This window comes from Nasonia vitripennis (genome assembly GCF_009193385.2).
Source record: "Nasonia vitripennis strain AsymCx chromosome 1 unlocalized genomic scaffold, Nvit_psr_1.1 chr1_random0009, whole genome shotgun sequence".
In the NCBI taxonomy this organism is placed as follows: Eukaryota; Metazoa; Arthropoda; class Insecta; order Hymenoptera; family Pteromalidae; genus Nasonia; species Nasonia vitripennis.
Window position 1 is genome coordinate 789,447 of NW_022279596.1, and position 16,743 is coordinate 806,189.

General features: G+C 38.4%; 1 long non-coding RNA gene across 1 annotated transcript in view; it reads right to left on the reverse strand.

The window, feature by feature from the left end:
* Positions 1 to 15,601, reverse strand: part of LOC107982007 — a 36,545-nt gene extending 20,944 nt beyond the window's left edge. Inside the window, exon 1 of the long non-coding RNA XR_001729637.3 lies at positions 15,401 to 15,601. This is a non-coding gene — a long non-coding RNA (uncharacterized LOC107982007). The remainder of the gene's footprint in view (positions 1 to 15,400) is intronic.
* Between the last annotated feature and the right edge of the window lie 1,142 nt (positions 15,602 to 16,743).

A 16,743-nucleotide genomic window follows, 5' to 3' on the forward strand; every position in this document is an offset into this window, starting at 1 on the left:
GTTTCAAAAATGGGTGAAGATGTTCCTGGTTTTGGTGAAATAAGTAAAATTTATTTATTCGATGGTATCACTTTTTGTATACTCCCTTTGAAGTCGTTGGATTTAATTTAAATTATTTTGCGTATAGCGTTATTGCGAATAATAATCAAAAAGAATTAGTCGATTATAGAGAACTTGTATTAAATGCACCATGTCTATTATTCGTAAAAAAAATTATGTATATTGCTACAAGATTTCTACTTTAAATACAAAAAAAAAATAAATAAAACTGTTTGATTTGTTTTGTTATTATTTCTCACAAAATATATGATTATTTATATTCACTTAAATTTTTACAATCATATAAAGCTTCTAGTTAAGGAAATAAAGTACTGAAAATGGCCTAAATATCGATTTCTTGAAAAGTAAGATAGATCTTAATGCGGTATTTTGAAAATGTATCATTTTATAAATAATATGATAGGGTCCTAATACCTCTATAGCCGTCGCCGTCGCGATATTCGCGTTCAGCGACCCCAAAAATCCCCGAGTAGCAAAACTGGAGTCATTTTCATCAATATTTACCGAGTTGTAAAGTTTTTTAGTGTCACTTTGAAATGCAATTTTAAAATGCATATTATTTATGCAATAATGCATTTTCTAAAACGTAATTGATCTCATTAGGTAACAAAGTTTGTAGACGCTCTCACGAGAACTCAAAAAACCGCATTAAGATCCGTCTTACTGTTCAAAGAATCGATAGTTATTGCTTTATTTTCACGACTATTCTCAAAAAAGTATTAATGACATGTTAAACAATTGCTGTATGTTTGTAATATTGTAGTAATTATAAATAAACATGTGTTTTTGTGCGTATATAGTCAGTCATCCTACCGCATGCGTCAACTCGTACGGCGCACTACACTTGCTTTCCAGTGGCAGCCATGCTATTCCGCGCTGTAAACCGTTCACTGAAATTTCGGGTGAACGTTCACCCGGAAACGGGAGTAACGCATGCGTTTACTCGATGAACGCGGTATTGAAGATACGGTGTATACCATACACCATATTGATATCTCGCGTAAAAGGTCTCTCCGTGTACTTGGTTTTTCAGAAAGCTTTAATTTAAAATTATTTTCTCATCATTGTCTTACAACACATTCTGAAAAAAAACCGATATATTTAGGGAAAAAGAATGTAAACTTCGCACTAAAAAAACTATGATTCACTTTTAGCTTTAAATGATCAAAAATTTCAGGCATAAAAGAAACTTGTGTGCTACATGAGATTAATCATTTCCATTTAACACAAAACGTTGCTGTTGATGCTATGCAAGACATTTCGGAGGAAATCTGTAGATATGATGTAGCGTTTTTACTACAAAATTTTATTTACGATATGAAACTTTTTACATTAGAATTATTAAGTACAAGATTACGCGGATTTGACTTTGGAGGGCGGTATAATATAAATCATGCTACAGAATTGTATGAAAAATCTATTAAAAATGGTTGGGTCGTTATGTCGTCTTCGGAAATGTTACATTTTATTCAAAACTTAAATTTAATAATTGGTGATCTGATACCAACTAATGATGAATACTGGAATATGTACTTACCATTAAAAGAATTAGTAAATATAGTAATCCGTGATATTTTGCATCCATCAACTTATAAAGTATTAGAATCGGTTATATTTGGATATTTATCAGTAAATAAAAAAAAAGTGTTTCAAACAAATTTAAGTAAAAACATCACTTTCTTATTCACTACCCGACATCTATGAAATTGTTTGGTCCCATATGGAAAATTAGTTGTATTCGCTTTGAAAGTAAAAATCAGAAAGGTAAAAATACATCTCAAAGTACGACAAGTCGTGTGAATATTACTAAATACAATCACGATTATGCATCAACCAAATTTAAGTTGTAGATTTGTGACGATGAAAGTTAGCCAGCCGATATTTAAATCAAATTGTTATAAAAATAAATCCATTGCAGAATTAGAAGATTACGAGAAAATTTTTAATTTAATTTGAAAGCAAAATATTGTAAGCGTTAAATCAGTTAAATACTACGACAAAATAATAAAAACAGATAATGTTTTAGTTGAATTTTTGTTTTCAGGGCCTATCTTTCATATAGTTCAAGAAATTATTGTTGATGAATCAAAATTCATTTTTATTACAAAAAAATTAAAGGATTTTTTTTTATAACGAACACTTTCAAGCTTACCAAGTTTTTAACGTTAATGATTTTGATTGGGCGAAAGTAGACGGCGACGCGATTCATTAACATAAAATTATTAATATGGTTCTGTTACCAGATGACTATTATTATATTAATAAACTATGGATCTAAATAAATAACGTTTCTTCAATGTATTTTATATTCATTTTTTATTTTCATTTGCCAAATATCCTTTTCCTACTATACATACTTGCAATTTCGCGATCATAATTAAAGTCATGATATCAGGTATATAAATCCTACACCTAGGTGGCGTCGTGTCTAACTAGTAACTCGCAAGCGGTGGAAATAATGGACAATTACTATATAAGAAAATTTCCGTACATCTTCGACAGCGTAACACATGTAAGCGACTTTATCATAAGCGTGCAAATTAGTTAGGTTAGGTTATATTATAATAGGGCCATAAACTGCGAGCATCATCGAAATCTCCATGAAACGAGGTCTATGTGACTGAATTTGTGAAAAGTTCAAAAAGGCGAGTGTCAGTTACGAGATGAAGCAAGCATAAAAAAATATAGTCAATCCTTATTTTTTTTAATTCCATTTATTAAAAAAAAAAAAAAATAAATAAAATACACAATTTACTGACTTATATAGTAATTTTTAATAGGCATAATTTTTACTACATAAAATAGTAATTTTTAATAGAAAGCAAGTATGACCTTCCATTACTATATTATATAGTAATTTTTCGTAGGTTTTATACTAAATTTTACTACATAGTTTTCTCAGTGCATGTCGAAAATCAGTGATTAACCCTTGGGACTCATTGGAGAAGATACGTATGTTGCTGACGGTCGGCGCCGTCATGTTCGTCGAGGACAAGGATGGCCAAACACCTTTTGATCTCATCTAGCCCCAGAATTTGGAATATCCAGACAGCAAACTGATTCTCAAGACGCTGGCGCTTAAAAAGGTTGGCCAGTAGCCTTCGGTCGAATTCGAAGACGTAAACATCGTCAAGAGAAATACCAAATTGAAAAAATTAAAACGAGTTCTGCGTAGAGATATCCATCGACATGAAGGACACGAGGCTCATCGGAGACTCCACATTTTACGAAATTCTAACTAAATGTTCGTGCAAAATAGCACTGCTCACGTGGAACAAAGAATTTAAAAATTCTATTTTGTACGATGTCAACGATTTTTGTATGTACGCCGAGGATACCCATTAAGCTCACAAAAGCGCAGAAGAACATTCACAGTTTATGCTGGAACAGCATGGAATAATCAACGAGGCGATTGATATTACATGTTGCCGGATGTTTTGGTGAGGAAGTTGGTGAATTATACAAATAGAATGCCATATTTGTAAATTTAAAAAAGTCTCGCGGTAACACAGATAAAAAATTAAAAAAAATTAAACATATAAAAATGGGTCTTTTTTTAAAGTCGTTGCCGATTTGTTAGCACACAGCTTATTACTTTAAATATAACTTCTCTGAGAAGAAAGCACAATGTTTTATCTCCTGCGATTTCATGCGAAAAGATCCAAGAACAAGATAGGTGCCTCTACTCCGCCATAATCTCTTCAAAAAACCAACAAATATCTTAAGAAATAATCCCTACTTTCTGTTACATACCACACGTCGTCTCAAAAAAAGTTTACTAGGTCACACGCCCATACTGACACTTTCTATCGAAACTAATGATTTGAACACCCAGCACCTATACGATCGTGTTTCTAAGATTTTTTACCGAACTGAAAATTTACTGTCGTGAAAACTACGACAAACGTGATATTTATTTTGTCAAAACCTATTTCGCATGTGCAAGCACAATTCATGTACATGATTGTGGATAAGCTAGGCATCTGCAGAGGGGAGGAAGATCTCAGAGTTGGGAATTTTACTTTTGAAAAGGTTAGCGAATTCAGGTATCTGGGTACGACCATAAATGATAGAAACGAGATTAATGTCGAAATAAATAAGAGACTCCATTCGGGTAATGCATGCTTCTACGCCGTGAGTAATTTACTTAAGTCGAGGCTGTTGTCTAAAAACGTTAAAATAAGAATATACAGGACAATAATACTGCCGGTGGTTCTGTACGGGTGCGAAACGTGGGCTCTCACTAAGCAGGCGGACAACCGTTTTAGGGTATTTGAAAATAAAGTCTTGCGAAAAATATACGGGCCGAAGAAAGATGAGGAAACCGGGTAATGGAGGAGACTACACAATGATGAGTTACACAATCTGTACGCGTCACCAAATATTAACAGAATAATAAAATCGCGCAGATTGGGATGGGCAGGGCACGTAGCGAGAATGGGAGACGACCGTACGGCAGCGCGTGTCATGAAGGGCAGGCCGATGGTAACGCGACCTCTAGGTAGACCAAGACGTAGATGGGAGGACAACGTAAAAGCGGATCTAGTAGAAATAGGACGGGTGGGTGTCGATCGGAGAGGTGCATCTTGGGTGGGGTTGACACAAGATAGGGCAGCATGGAAGGCTTGCGTAGATGAGGCGATGAACTTTCGAGTTCCAAATGCCATGTAAAAAAAAAAGCACAATTCATGACGTTTTTTCAAGGGTGTGGACACTTGATACCATTACTTATAATGCTTCACCTGCTGACCTACGAATCTTAGTAACAGAAATATTCGAGACAAGCAGCTCCGCTCTCCGAAAAATGTGAAACATCCCGGTAAAAGTGTCGTTGGTCGTGTATCGTTCCCGAGGATCGATGATTAATTGAACTCGATCACGGACGCCGTTTCTCAATTTTTCTCTCTTCCTCTCTCTCTCTCCCCGCCCCCTAATTCACCGGGACGAGTCAAGCTTTTCTTCGCAAGTTGGTTTGTCGGATGATACGCGAAAGAGGGAAAGCATACATTTTCAAGACGCAATAAGTTGCCGTGTTAGGTAAAAATGTTGGGAACATGACGTTGGCGTTATTTTTTTATCTATCGCTGCACCCTGGTAGAAAATTCACAAGATTTTCTGGTCACGTTACTAATTAGTGCCCAGAAACCTCTGCGACAGATAGAGGGCAAAATTACACCTGCAACTGAACCAAATCATTATCTTTTATTTAACTAAGTCATGCTATCCAAGTAGGCCAATTAAGAAATTTCCCCGGAATATTTATTTTCTTAGGATATCGCTCAAACTTTGTTTACATGTTCTACAACGTGGTATTTTTTTCTACCCCTCAAGCGACATTATTTTTAGAGATATTGAACCTTGAAATTTTGTATTTTAACATGGAAAACCTATAACGAGTCCGAATATTGAGGACGTTTAGTTGAATTGCGAAGCGAGTTTTCTTAGAATATTTTTAAAAAACTAGCTTATGGTGTAAAATAGCAATACAAATCATGGAGAAAACGTTGGATAGGGCAAACGAGGCCTTTTTTTAAGATACAACAATTCAAAGTTTTCGTCCCATGCTATCAGTATATCTGTATAGGTGCGGCATGTTCCTCCTTCTTACAAGTTTTGAGAGTATTTTATACTCTAAATAATTTATATCACCATTCTAATGTTTGATACTGTGAATTGGAAGGTTTTGACATTATATAACACTGTATATTATCTTAAAAAAGGAATTTTCTAATAAAAACCCTATATGAGCACCACTGCAGCCGGTGCTAATATAAACAATATTTATTAACTACCTTAATAAATATTGTTTATATTAGTATGACAATAGTGCAAAATGTCTTGTTTAACAAAACCAAACTTAAAATTTATCCATTGGAACACTCATCATGGCTTGTCGAATGCATTATTTTAAATATAAATTTCACATTTTGCTCGGCATCGGTGTTTAGGGCTAAAATTTGAAAGCTGCCAATTCAAATAATTGCATAATGAATTTTATCTGGCATTTTCAAAAAGACTGCATTTCAATAAATTTTGATTTACAGTTAAAAAGTTATTAAGAAAAATTAAAAGGTTTTCAATTTTAGAAGATAACAATTTTCTAATAGCTTCTGAACTACATATCAAAACCTATTAATATGTACTCTTTTTAGAAATGATAAAAGCTGATGAATACGTTTGAATAACCTTTATTATGTTATCACTATAATTGACTGATTTCAGATTTTGACCCTAATTACTAATGCCAAGCAATATATATAATTTTCATCTAATGCACTCGACAAGCCACAATGAGTGTTCCAACGGGTATATTTTGAGTTTAGACAAATTAATATCAGCCATACAACCAGAACAAGTATTTTTTTGTAACACATGCACGATTTTCGCGTTTTTCGTTCCTATTAAGCGGGCGTAAAGTGCCAGTTTTTTTGCCCGCTGACGAAATTTTGCTGTAAACTGCAAATTTCGAGTTTCTGAGGGTTTTCAAAATTTTAAGGATTTTAATAAATACTAATATACTTGTGTTAATTAATGAAAATGTTAATAAACAATAATACTACTATTTCTAAATATTCATGGTTGTGTAGTAGCCGTGTAAAGAAAAAGCCAATTTACTCCAGCTTTATAGCCACGAAAAACGTGAAAATCCATACATGCGTCACAAAAACTATGGTGTGCACCAAACTCCACACTCGGTCTAAAAAAGCCCAGTTTACGTCCTTAGTACACAATATACTATAAATAACACTAGCCAGATTTTAAGACTAAAGAATAAAAGGAAAAAGTGAAATTCCTGAGAGCGACAGTTCATTCCGTTTCGGTCGAAGATCTCTGTCAAGCACCCGCATGAAAATATGCTCGTTTTTGGCAAGACGCTTTTTGGCTACTAACGATTACGAGAGCGCATTATTACGTGGAGTTGGCAACGGCTAGTGTAGGCTGGGATCGGCACTATCTTCAACTATTTGGCACCTTTTACTGAAGGATTGATTTAGCGCTGAACTGCAAAACCTATCGGAAGAACTTTGACGCGTCCTGTTGGTATCCATGTAGATGCGTACACTGAGAAAAATTTGATGGTAGAAATTACTATTTGAGATAGTCATTTTTACTACTTTTCATAATAAATTGGTAACAGACTTTTAAGATATTAGACTTTACTATCCAAAGATAGTAATTTTTGATGAAATCGAATATTTAAAAATTTTATTTCAATTTCGCTTAGTTCTATATCTTACACCTCTTAGGTACTTCACGCTTATATTACTTTATTATTTATTATTTTTATTGATTATTATTATGCTGGTTGGAAGAAAGAAAGAGATTAATTTTTTTTTTTTTTTGCGGCGACGGGAATCGAACCTGGAGCTCCGGCATGAGAGTCGAGTGCGCTGACCATTTACCTAAACAGATCTGCTACGTACAAAATTTCAGATCTAGCTGATGTATAATTGACGTACGAATTAAAGTTAATAAAAATTAACGACGATTAATAAATAATATAGTTAAATCAATAGACACAGAAACTCATTATAATAAAATAAACGTAAAATGTTAACTAAAATACTGATTAGCGCAGAAAAATAAATTAAATTCAAACCTTACCGACTGAGAATATTATAATTTTTTCCACATTTTATAGTACATTTTACTATCTTGGGTGTAAAAATTAAAAAATTAAGTTTTTTGAAAGCCGTAACAATTTTTACTATCTGAGATAGTAAAAATTAATATCGCTTATAGTGAATTTTACTATAAAAGACCCTGGTAGAAACGTAAAGAACTGATTCGCCATCGGTTGGCCAAGTCCGAACGACTTGGCCAACGGTTTAACCAACAGTTACCCTTAAATACTGATTATTTCGTCACATTACAAGCGGTTCGGTTGGTAAACAGATTCGATTTAGGAAACCTAGGTAGCGCGCTCCGTGGCTTTCGATGTGTAGATGTAAGTTCTTCTTGAAGATGACGAGCACGTTACCCGGGACTCTCGCTGACGATGTCCAGGTGTCCATCGGGGAAAAAATGAAATCTAGATGACGCACTCCGTGGCTTTCGATATGCAGATGTAAGTTCTGTTTGAAGATGATGAGCACGTCGCCCGGGTCTCTCGTAGACGATGTCTAGGTATTTGACGAGAGAAAAATAATAAAATATAGGTAGCGCGCTCTGTGGAAATAATTACTATACAAGACTTCAAAAAGTGTTTGAAAATATTGGAAAATTTTTGGAACATTTTGAAAATGTTTAAAATTTCCACAATTTTATATTTCACTAATAAACTGCGATTTGTACTCAGAACTAGATTGGATGAAAGAATCATTACTAGCCGCTGAGGTTCTCGGACACCTGAACATCATCTACGAGACTCGCGGGTAACGTGTCCATCATCTTCGAGTAGAACTTACACCTACACACCGCAAACCACGAAGCGCATTACTAAGTCTAACATTTTTCCCATAATAAACACCTGGACAACAATTTAGAGAGTTCCGGGTGACCTGAACAACACAGACGGTGAACATTCACGTAGACATCAAGAGCTTAGCATATTCTATTTATTTTTTATAGGTATATCACAAACCGAAATTATAAATCACTATAATAATATTAAAATTTCATAACCTTAAATTACTACATTTAAAATTTTCCCGAACCGTTGGTTAAATGTTGCTAATATTCATGATAAGCGTTGGCCAACATTTTTAGCCAACTCTTAATTCACAGGTCATTTTGGTTGGTTTATTTTCTACCAGGGGATAGTAAAAATTACTAGCTTTCGAGTCTGTTACCAAATTATAATCCGAGATAGTAATTTTTACTGCCAAATTTTTCTCAGTGTATAATGTCTCCAATTCAATTTTTATTTATCTAATGATAATTAAATGATTTATAGAAATGTATTATATTTGTTATTGATGTTTAGTCTTGAAAACTACGTACGATTTCAAATAGCAAGTTTTTAAAATAATTTTTGAATCATAAAATCGTTCAGAGTTTCTAAAATATGGGAACTTGACCGAAGGAACTAAACCAAGCAAAGCAAAACACAGATCATAATTCAAAGTTATATAACTCATCTTGAGCACAAGAATAATACCACTGGCCGCAGCAGAACAAGTATTAAACGTCATAGAAGAAATACAAATCCACACATTATTGGGTAAAGTTATTAGCATCAACTAAAACAGAGCCAACGAAAATACAATAATTAATTTACTTTCTGCAGTTGTAATGACTCACTGCCATCGGTGTAACAGCGATCAAACATCGTCTGGATGAATCTATTAAACCATTCAGGTTCCAATAGAAATTAACAAACCTACGACTTACGAATGTAAAACGGAAGTTTGAGAGTTTCCTCAATAAAGCAAATCTATTTCTGAAGTAGAATGTCTTTCTAAAAAGGGACTTAGCTGATCCATTCGTCGGAAATTTAGGGTTCTGCGTTGAGATTGCCAGCAGCGCGTCTGCAGAGGCATCCGAGCGTGCAAACTGCAGCAGCGGCAGCAGCGAATAATCAGAATAAAGCGCAGAGAGAAGGCAAATCACTAAAGAGCCCGCGATGCGCGGGTGAAATCGCCATGGAAAGGCGCTCTAACGAGTCTGTTTACAAAAGTGCCTCAGGCCGTGCCGGGATGAAAGATGACTTTCCAGAAGCGTCGTGCTGCTTCGACCCAAATCTCGAGCTCGCGAGCGAGATAGAAGCAGCGGCAGTGCGGCCGTCGCGCGATGAGTTCGTCGCGTCGACGGATTCGCGAGAGAGCATCAACGCACACCCTCGCTCCCGATTATTTCGCGAGTCTCTCTCTCTCTCTCTCTCTCTCTCTCTCTCTCTCTCTCTCTCCCTCTACATAGGTGTTCGTTTGCTCATCAGGCGTCGAGCGTTTCTCATTGCGCAACCGGTACACTGCTGCGGCCGCCGTCGGGCTAAGTAATCATTCGCGACGCCGACGCCACGAGCTATTGCCAAGCCAGCGACGCTAGCGGCGAGGGTCCGTGGCGATTGGTCGAATCTTCCCTCTGCAGTGCGATGTGCCGGCCGGTCAAACACCGAGCGATGCCTGCTCGTTGAGGCAGAAGTGTTAAGTAACTTGTAAATCGGTACATTGGCTGATGCCGCTACTACCGGCTTGTCGATCGATCTGCGACAACGAACTTGACGACGGTTTTATACCCACTAGGAATGAAGGCGCGCTTCGCGCGCTCTTGGTTCTATCTCTGTCTAATAACACTGGTAGAAAATCTACCATAAGTGTTGGACGGCACACTAACGCCTGCTAATATTTTATAAGCATGTAACATGTTACTAAATCCCTCAAAACTATATTTTAATAAATATATTAATTATGCTCAATGTCGTCATCATTGGTTTGAATAGTGAATTTGAAGAAAATTTCAGTATAAGAGTCAGTGGGTTTGTCTATCATTAAAATGCAATTTATTTGCATTATAAAAAAGCTATACAACTGAAATTTTACACAGATACTTACTATGCTACCTAGAAAACATGTAACCTACATGATTATGATTTAACTGTTTTCATTCATATTTTCACATCGATGTCCATATGAATTTTTTAATTTAGCGTATCAAATTTTGCTTGTAGACAGTTACACAGAAACTACCATCTCTAGCACATTGTATTTCTGGTTTCCAGTCTATTTTTACATGAAGAAAGTGATAAGTATTTTAGCTTTTTTGTCAAGGCATTAATTAGAATTTTGACTTTTAACAGTTGTAAGAGATTTTGAGACCGATAGCTGTTTCTCCATTTTTGCATTTTTTCTCATTTCAAAACTAACAGGTCTAGAAAGCTCATATTTTGCATATAGATTTCTTTTGTGATTGTGGAAAGATATCTAAAGTTGAATCAACGTTAACTGAAATACTTTTGACTATAACACCCATGATAATTATATAGTCGTATAGCATGAGTTTGCATTCACATCAGTGTCGGAATCGAGATCAGAAGTTTAATTACCTAAAACCTTGACAAAAAAGCCAAAACATTTATCACTTTCTCCATGTAAAAATATGCTAGAAACCAGAAATACAATGTGCTAGAAATAGTCGTTTCTGCGAAACTGGCTATAAGTAAAATTTGACCTGCTCAATTAAAAAATTCGCATGCGCCTGGATGTGAAAATATGAACGAAAACAGTTTAAAAATCAGAATCATCTAGGTTACATATTTCTAGGTAACATAGGAAGTGACAGTGTCATATTTTAGTTGTCTAGTAGCCTTTTTACAATTCAAAGAGCATTGTATAATGATAGACTTAAACTTACTGACTCGGATACTGAACTTTTATTTAAATTCACCTCTCAAACCTCACCGGGGCGACTTTGGGCACAGAGACACAGTATATCTTCAAACTCTTTATTCTTTTAATTGAACTTCTCACTGACATTTCAGAAAAAACTAAATAATATTCACACACTTTATTACTACTTCAAATAGGGTTAGGGATAATACTACACACTCTTGGTAATGATTAATTTTTACTAAAATTTCTTGCTAGTTATATTACATATATTTTATCTGTTATCAAGGTTTCCACATTTCATTTTAAACACCTTAAACATTTCTACCAGAGATGACTGTTTTGAGGGTTATGAATTTAAAGCGCGGTTCTGATCTCGTTGCCTAGGCAACCAAGCAGCAACCAATCAGAATCACGTATTAAATGCTTCACAACAAAGGCCATCATGTTTTTAAGAGAGGAATGAATTTAAAGCGCGGTTCTGATCTCGTTGCCTAGGCAACCAACCAGCAACCAATCAGAATCACGTATTAAATGCTTCACAACAAAGGCCATCATTTTTTAAAGAGAGGATTATTCTTGGCGCGAATGTTCTATCTGCATGCAGCCTTTGATCATCCTACCCTCGACGAATAATATTCTTTCGAGCGTTTCGCACGGCACGATGGGCATTTGACACATGGCACCATTAAGTCAAGCTGAAATTAAAACTTTATGAAAGTCCGAAGCTGTCCGCTGTTTAATGAAGCCGGCAGAACTCAACTGTTTTACCCTACTTGTGTGCAGAAGGCATACCATTTTTCAGCAGCAAGCACCGCCCACAAAATACCTGCACCGGCAAACAAAACCTCACTGACGTAACGCATACAAATTGAGTTTTTATCGCGCGAGAGAAGGCGGGGCCACGCACAGTAGAACTCAATACACATACACATGAGCGCTACATAGCGCGCCGATTGGAAGAATTAATCAGTCGTCGGTAATTAATGACACAAGGGAGCTAATGGCCGGGTTATTATGAGACCTACAACTTTTCAACTTGTTTTTATGCCGCGCTGCTCCGCAACGTTTGATTTTACACACGCAACCTCTTAATTACACACATTCGATGTTTACAAATGCTAAGTGTGCGCGCGCTTTGTTAAAAATATATTTTAATCACACGCGCTGCTTTTACTTTGATTTTCGATGCGAGAAAAATTTAATATTTTCCAAAACTTAATAAGTTCCTCGTGAATCACTGGAAATGCGCTCAAAGAGGAAAAATAAAAGTGAAAGCCGAAAGAGTTTGTCTGATTGGCATTGATCAGTGTAAAATCGATTTGGAAAGGAGAGAGCAGAGAGCGAATCGCGGCCAAAGATCACGACGACGCGATACGAAATTGGACTTCCGGTGCAGTCGGTCATAATATATGCACCCGAAGGAGCGAGCTGAGCGAGGGAGAGAGTAAGATGCATCCCCGCGCATAAGCGCACGCGAGATCGAAAAATGAAATAAACGGCGTGAAATGCGATCGTATCGGTTGACACGGGTATGCAAGCAGGTGCGAACGTTGCCTGCGTGGGACGGCCATGAATAAATCAATTCAGCCAATTCGGCTTATGCATGCGCGCTGCCTCCGATAAATGGCGCAACGCGCGCGCGGTTATCTTCGCAAAATTAATTTTTCATCGGAATTACGCGCGGCTTAATGACTGATCAATCGGCAGATACGGGCGTCTTCATTTGGCCTGTTGAGATTTTCAATTTTCTCAATTATCCTTTCGTGCGCGGTCGAGCATCCGCAAACTTTCTTAAATCTCAATTTTCGACCCTCTTTCGATCCTCGCCAATTTGAATAGCAGCGTGTCGACCGATTATATACACGAGGAAAATATCGAGATGACAAATCGAGAGCGATCGTAACAAGATGCGGGAAAAAAGGCAACGAGAAGTCTGAGGAGGATATTGCCCGGTCGTAAAGCGCCTTAGGTACTCGGCGAGTCGGCGCGGAGCGCCTTAAAACTCGCGGCAAAAAGCGTTAATACTGTTTTCGCTACAAATGTGGAATTAGCAATGAGAAAAGCCGAGCTTGTAACTCGGCGGAGTCTCGCACCCCCCTGGAAGTTTATGGCCCCGGCGGAGCATTCGAGGTTAAGTACTGCCGGTTGTAGCACAAGCCCTTAAACTGCTTAAATCCAGGAGCAACAACAACAATTGAATTGAAGAGCGCGCGGAGCGGGAGCCCCGGCACCGGCAGTCGATTCCGATAAACGACAATCGCCGATCCGCTTCTCCCTCGCTGCATCGGGCTTTTTTTCCTCGCCACCGGCCGCGAACACTCGTAGAGGCTGCGCGAGCGGAATTCTCAGGGGCTTCATTTCTCGTCGGGCGAGGCCAGAAGAAACCGAGCGACTTGATCGCCGTCGCGTCCCGAACGGTGCCCGCGCGCAAGCGTCAAGGGGGCCGCGGAGGGGGCAGGAGGAATCCTCCTTGGTTTTGTTATTTTGGTTTGTCGCATGCTCGCGTTCCCGACGCCCGCGGCGCGTCCATGTGTGTGGTCCGCGGGCTCGATGCGCGAGCGGTTCGCCGGTAGCACGTGTCGGGCCGGCAGCGCCCTTTTTTACCGACCCCCGCTGCGCGCACGGGCCTCTCTCTCGTGTGATCGGGTCCGCCACCCTCTCCGCCTCCTCCTCCTCCTGCTGTTTGGTCCGAGGATTCCTTCCCCCTCGCCTCGTCCCACCGTCGCGCTTTTTAGTGGCGAATTCCGAATCCCTCAAAACGATAGCCGCCCCGCGGAATTCGACGCCGCTTATCCAGTTACCTGGCCCAGGGCAGGAAAAAAGAGAGAAAGACCGAAAGAGAGCAGCCAAACGGGCCGCCGGGAACCGGCTCGCGCTTCCAGACGCGCCGGTCTTCCAGAGAGAAATACGAGAGAGCAGTCCGAGCGACGTCCTGCGCTCGGCTTTTTCGAATTTCACGCTAAATGAGACTTCTTCGGACGCATGAGGCGAAAAATTTTACGACTTTCGGACAACTAATGAGTCAATATATCGGCTCCACCAGAATGATTTTAACGAAGGCCCCGACCTCGCCACGCTGATATGTTTATGATGCCTTTGTTATTGTTTGAAGATAAGGCATCGACTCGTCGTACTTTAGCAGTTTTTCAGTCGTCGAATATGTTTCAAAGTTAAATTTCCAAGTACACGTATTCAACTCAAAATTGTAATACACGTGGTAAATTTTATGAAATCGCATTTTAAAATATACGAGTACATTAAAGTGAAAAATGAGAAAACAAATCAAAGGAACCGTAAGCGAGATTTCAATATTAATAAGGTTTCTTTTTTATCAAAAGAAGTTGCAGTTATTAGTTAAAAAGAAATATAAACATTTAAATCAAGTTTCGCGCATATAATACGGACGGTTAATAACCTGAAAGTAAAAAATTATCCATAACTACGTGTATTTCCCGCTTGTGTGTGTGTGTGGCATTTCGAAACATTTATGCAATATTTATGAACCACACTGTAAAAAACTAAACAAGTCCCGAAAAGTGAACGGCGTCGCCATCTTTCGGCATTCGGTGGAACTACTTGGCCGACAGTCCGTTGATTTACCAACAGTGACAACACCCGTCGCGCACGCACTGCAGGAATCTAACCTTTCGGACTGCAGCACCGCGATAACGTGAGCCATAAATCTTTTCGTCAACAAACTTTTTGCGTGCTGGCTGGCGCTTATCAGCGTCGAAGGGGCGCACTGTCACACCGCGAGACGGTGCCTCGTAACCAAAACAATCGATGACATAATTCGCTGGAGCGTGTTCCCCGGGTTAGCGGAAATCTCTGTTTGGGCTCGGGGAAAATTTCGAAATTTTCGCGGCTCGAACGAGTCGATAGCACTGTCGGACGCGATGGAGTCGAAGGTTTTTTTCACTCGGAGCCTGGGCCAGGAGGGCGACGCGAGGTAACGCCGCGCAAATCAACGAAAACAAATACAAAAGGGCTGGTGTTTCCTGGAAGTGGCGCGCTGCGTGTATTTTCGTCCGGCTTTCACGGGCTCCTGGAGTCCGTTCGAAAGGGCTTACCTTGTCGGAGGGCCCCTCCGGGGCCAGGAGATCTCGCGCCAGTCTCGGATCCTCAGCTTGCTTTGACGACACTCGCGAAAAAAGCACGCGCGAAACGGACTCGCTGTCACACACCGATCAGAACACTCGCGACGTCGCGGCCATCTTGGAAATTTCCGCGCAGTCTGTCCGAGGGATAGGCGCGATATGTGGAAGTTCCGCCGCTGGCAGCAAGATGGCGCGCCTAAAAAACACAAACGAGTAAAACAACTCCGGCGGTGACCGTCAATTTACCAATGCACGAATCGCAAAAGATAGATAATAGAGGCGGAAATTCTAATCTCGCTTTCACTTGTCATTTGATAAGGCAGAGGAAGAGGTGCATAAAATGGTTACATTCATTTTTCGAAAGGCTTTTTATTTTTTTTTCCGAACAGTGATAACGCTCTATCATCTAATTATTTCGTTTTATTATACTTTTATCATACAACTATTATCTCGAATTTTATTTTAAATAATTTTTAAATGTAAAAAAAACTGTAATCAATCATTTATTGATTCTTTAAATGACGTTAATATTTTGCAGCTTTCCACGTAAACTTTAAATACGATAAAATTATCATGTTTATTATTAATCATTCGTTTTCATTGATTTTTCTGGTGTACAGGAATTAATTAATGAACACAAGTTGTTTCTCGTAAAAATGCATATTACAGTTTATTGGCATTCATCTTTACTAACACGATTGGCATACTATGCTAATTTTTAAATAATTTTGTCTATCAATTGACGATTGTTTAAAGTGACGGTCACGATACCGATTTAGGCGCCCCGCCAAGCCGCGAGATACAAAGCGCGAGGCGGAGAGGAGCGGTGCTCCTATTAATAGACATCACAAAAATCTGCCCTCCGAGCTTTCGTTTATTTTACGAGTTTCCTCGTGTTTTTCCATGTTCGCATTGCTGGCGGACTACGAAATGCATTCCCCAATTCGTTGAGCGATCGAAACATTATGTTGTGCTGCGATGCTAAAAATGTGAAAAACGTTTTTTGGCGCATTAATTTTCGTCATTGTTGTTTTCTAGAGCTTAAGGTATGCCCGCGAGCATCAAAAATAGAATCGTGTTTCATAGATATTCGGATGAAACGTGCGGCTCGACTACTATTATTACTCCGAGAGGAGGATTCATTCAGTTGGGCTTCTGTTCTTAATTCGTTAGTTAGTCATTCCAAAACAAGACTAAATTTAACGCTCTATATTTATCTGATCGATGTACTTCATGACTAATTAACTTGGCTTTTTGCGGAAATTAAATGTGAAAAGTTCAAGGCCTCCTGCGAGATAACGTGCTTAACATGAAAT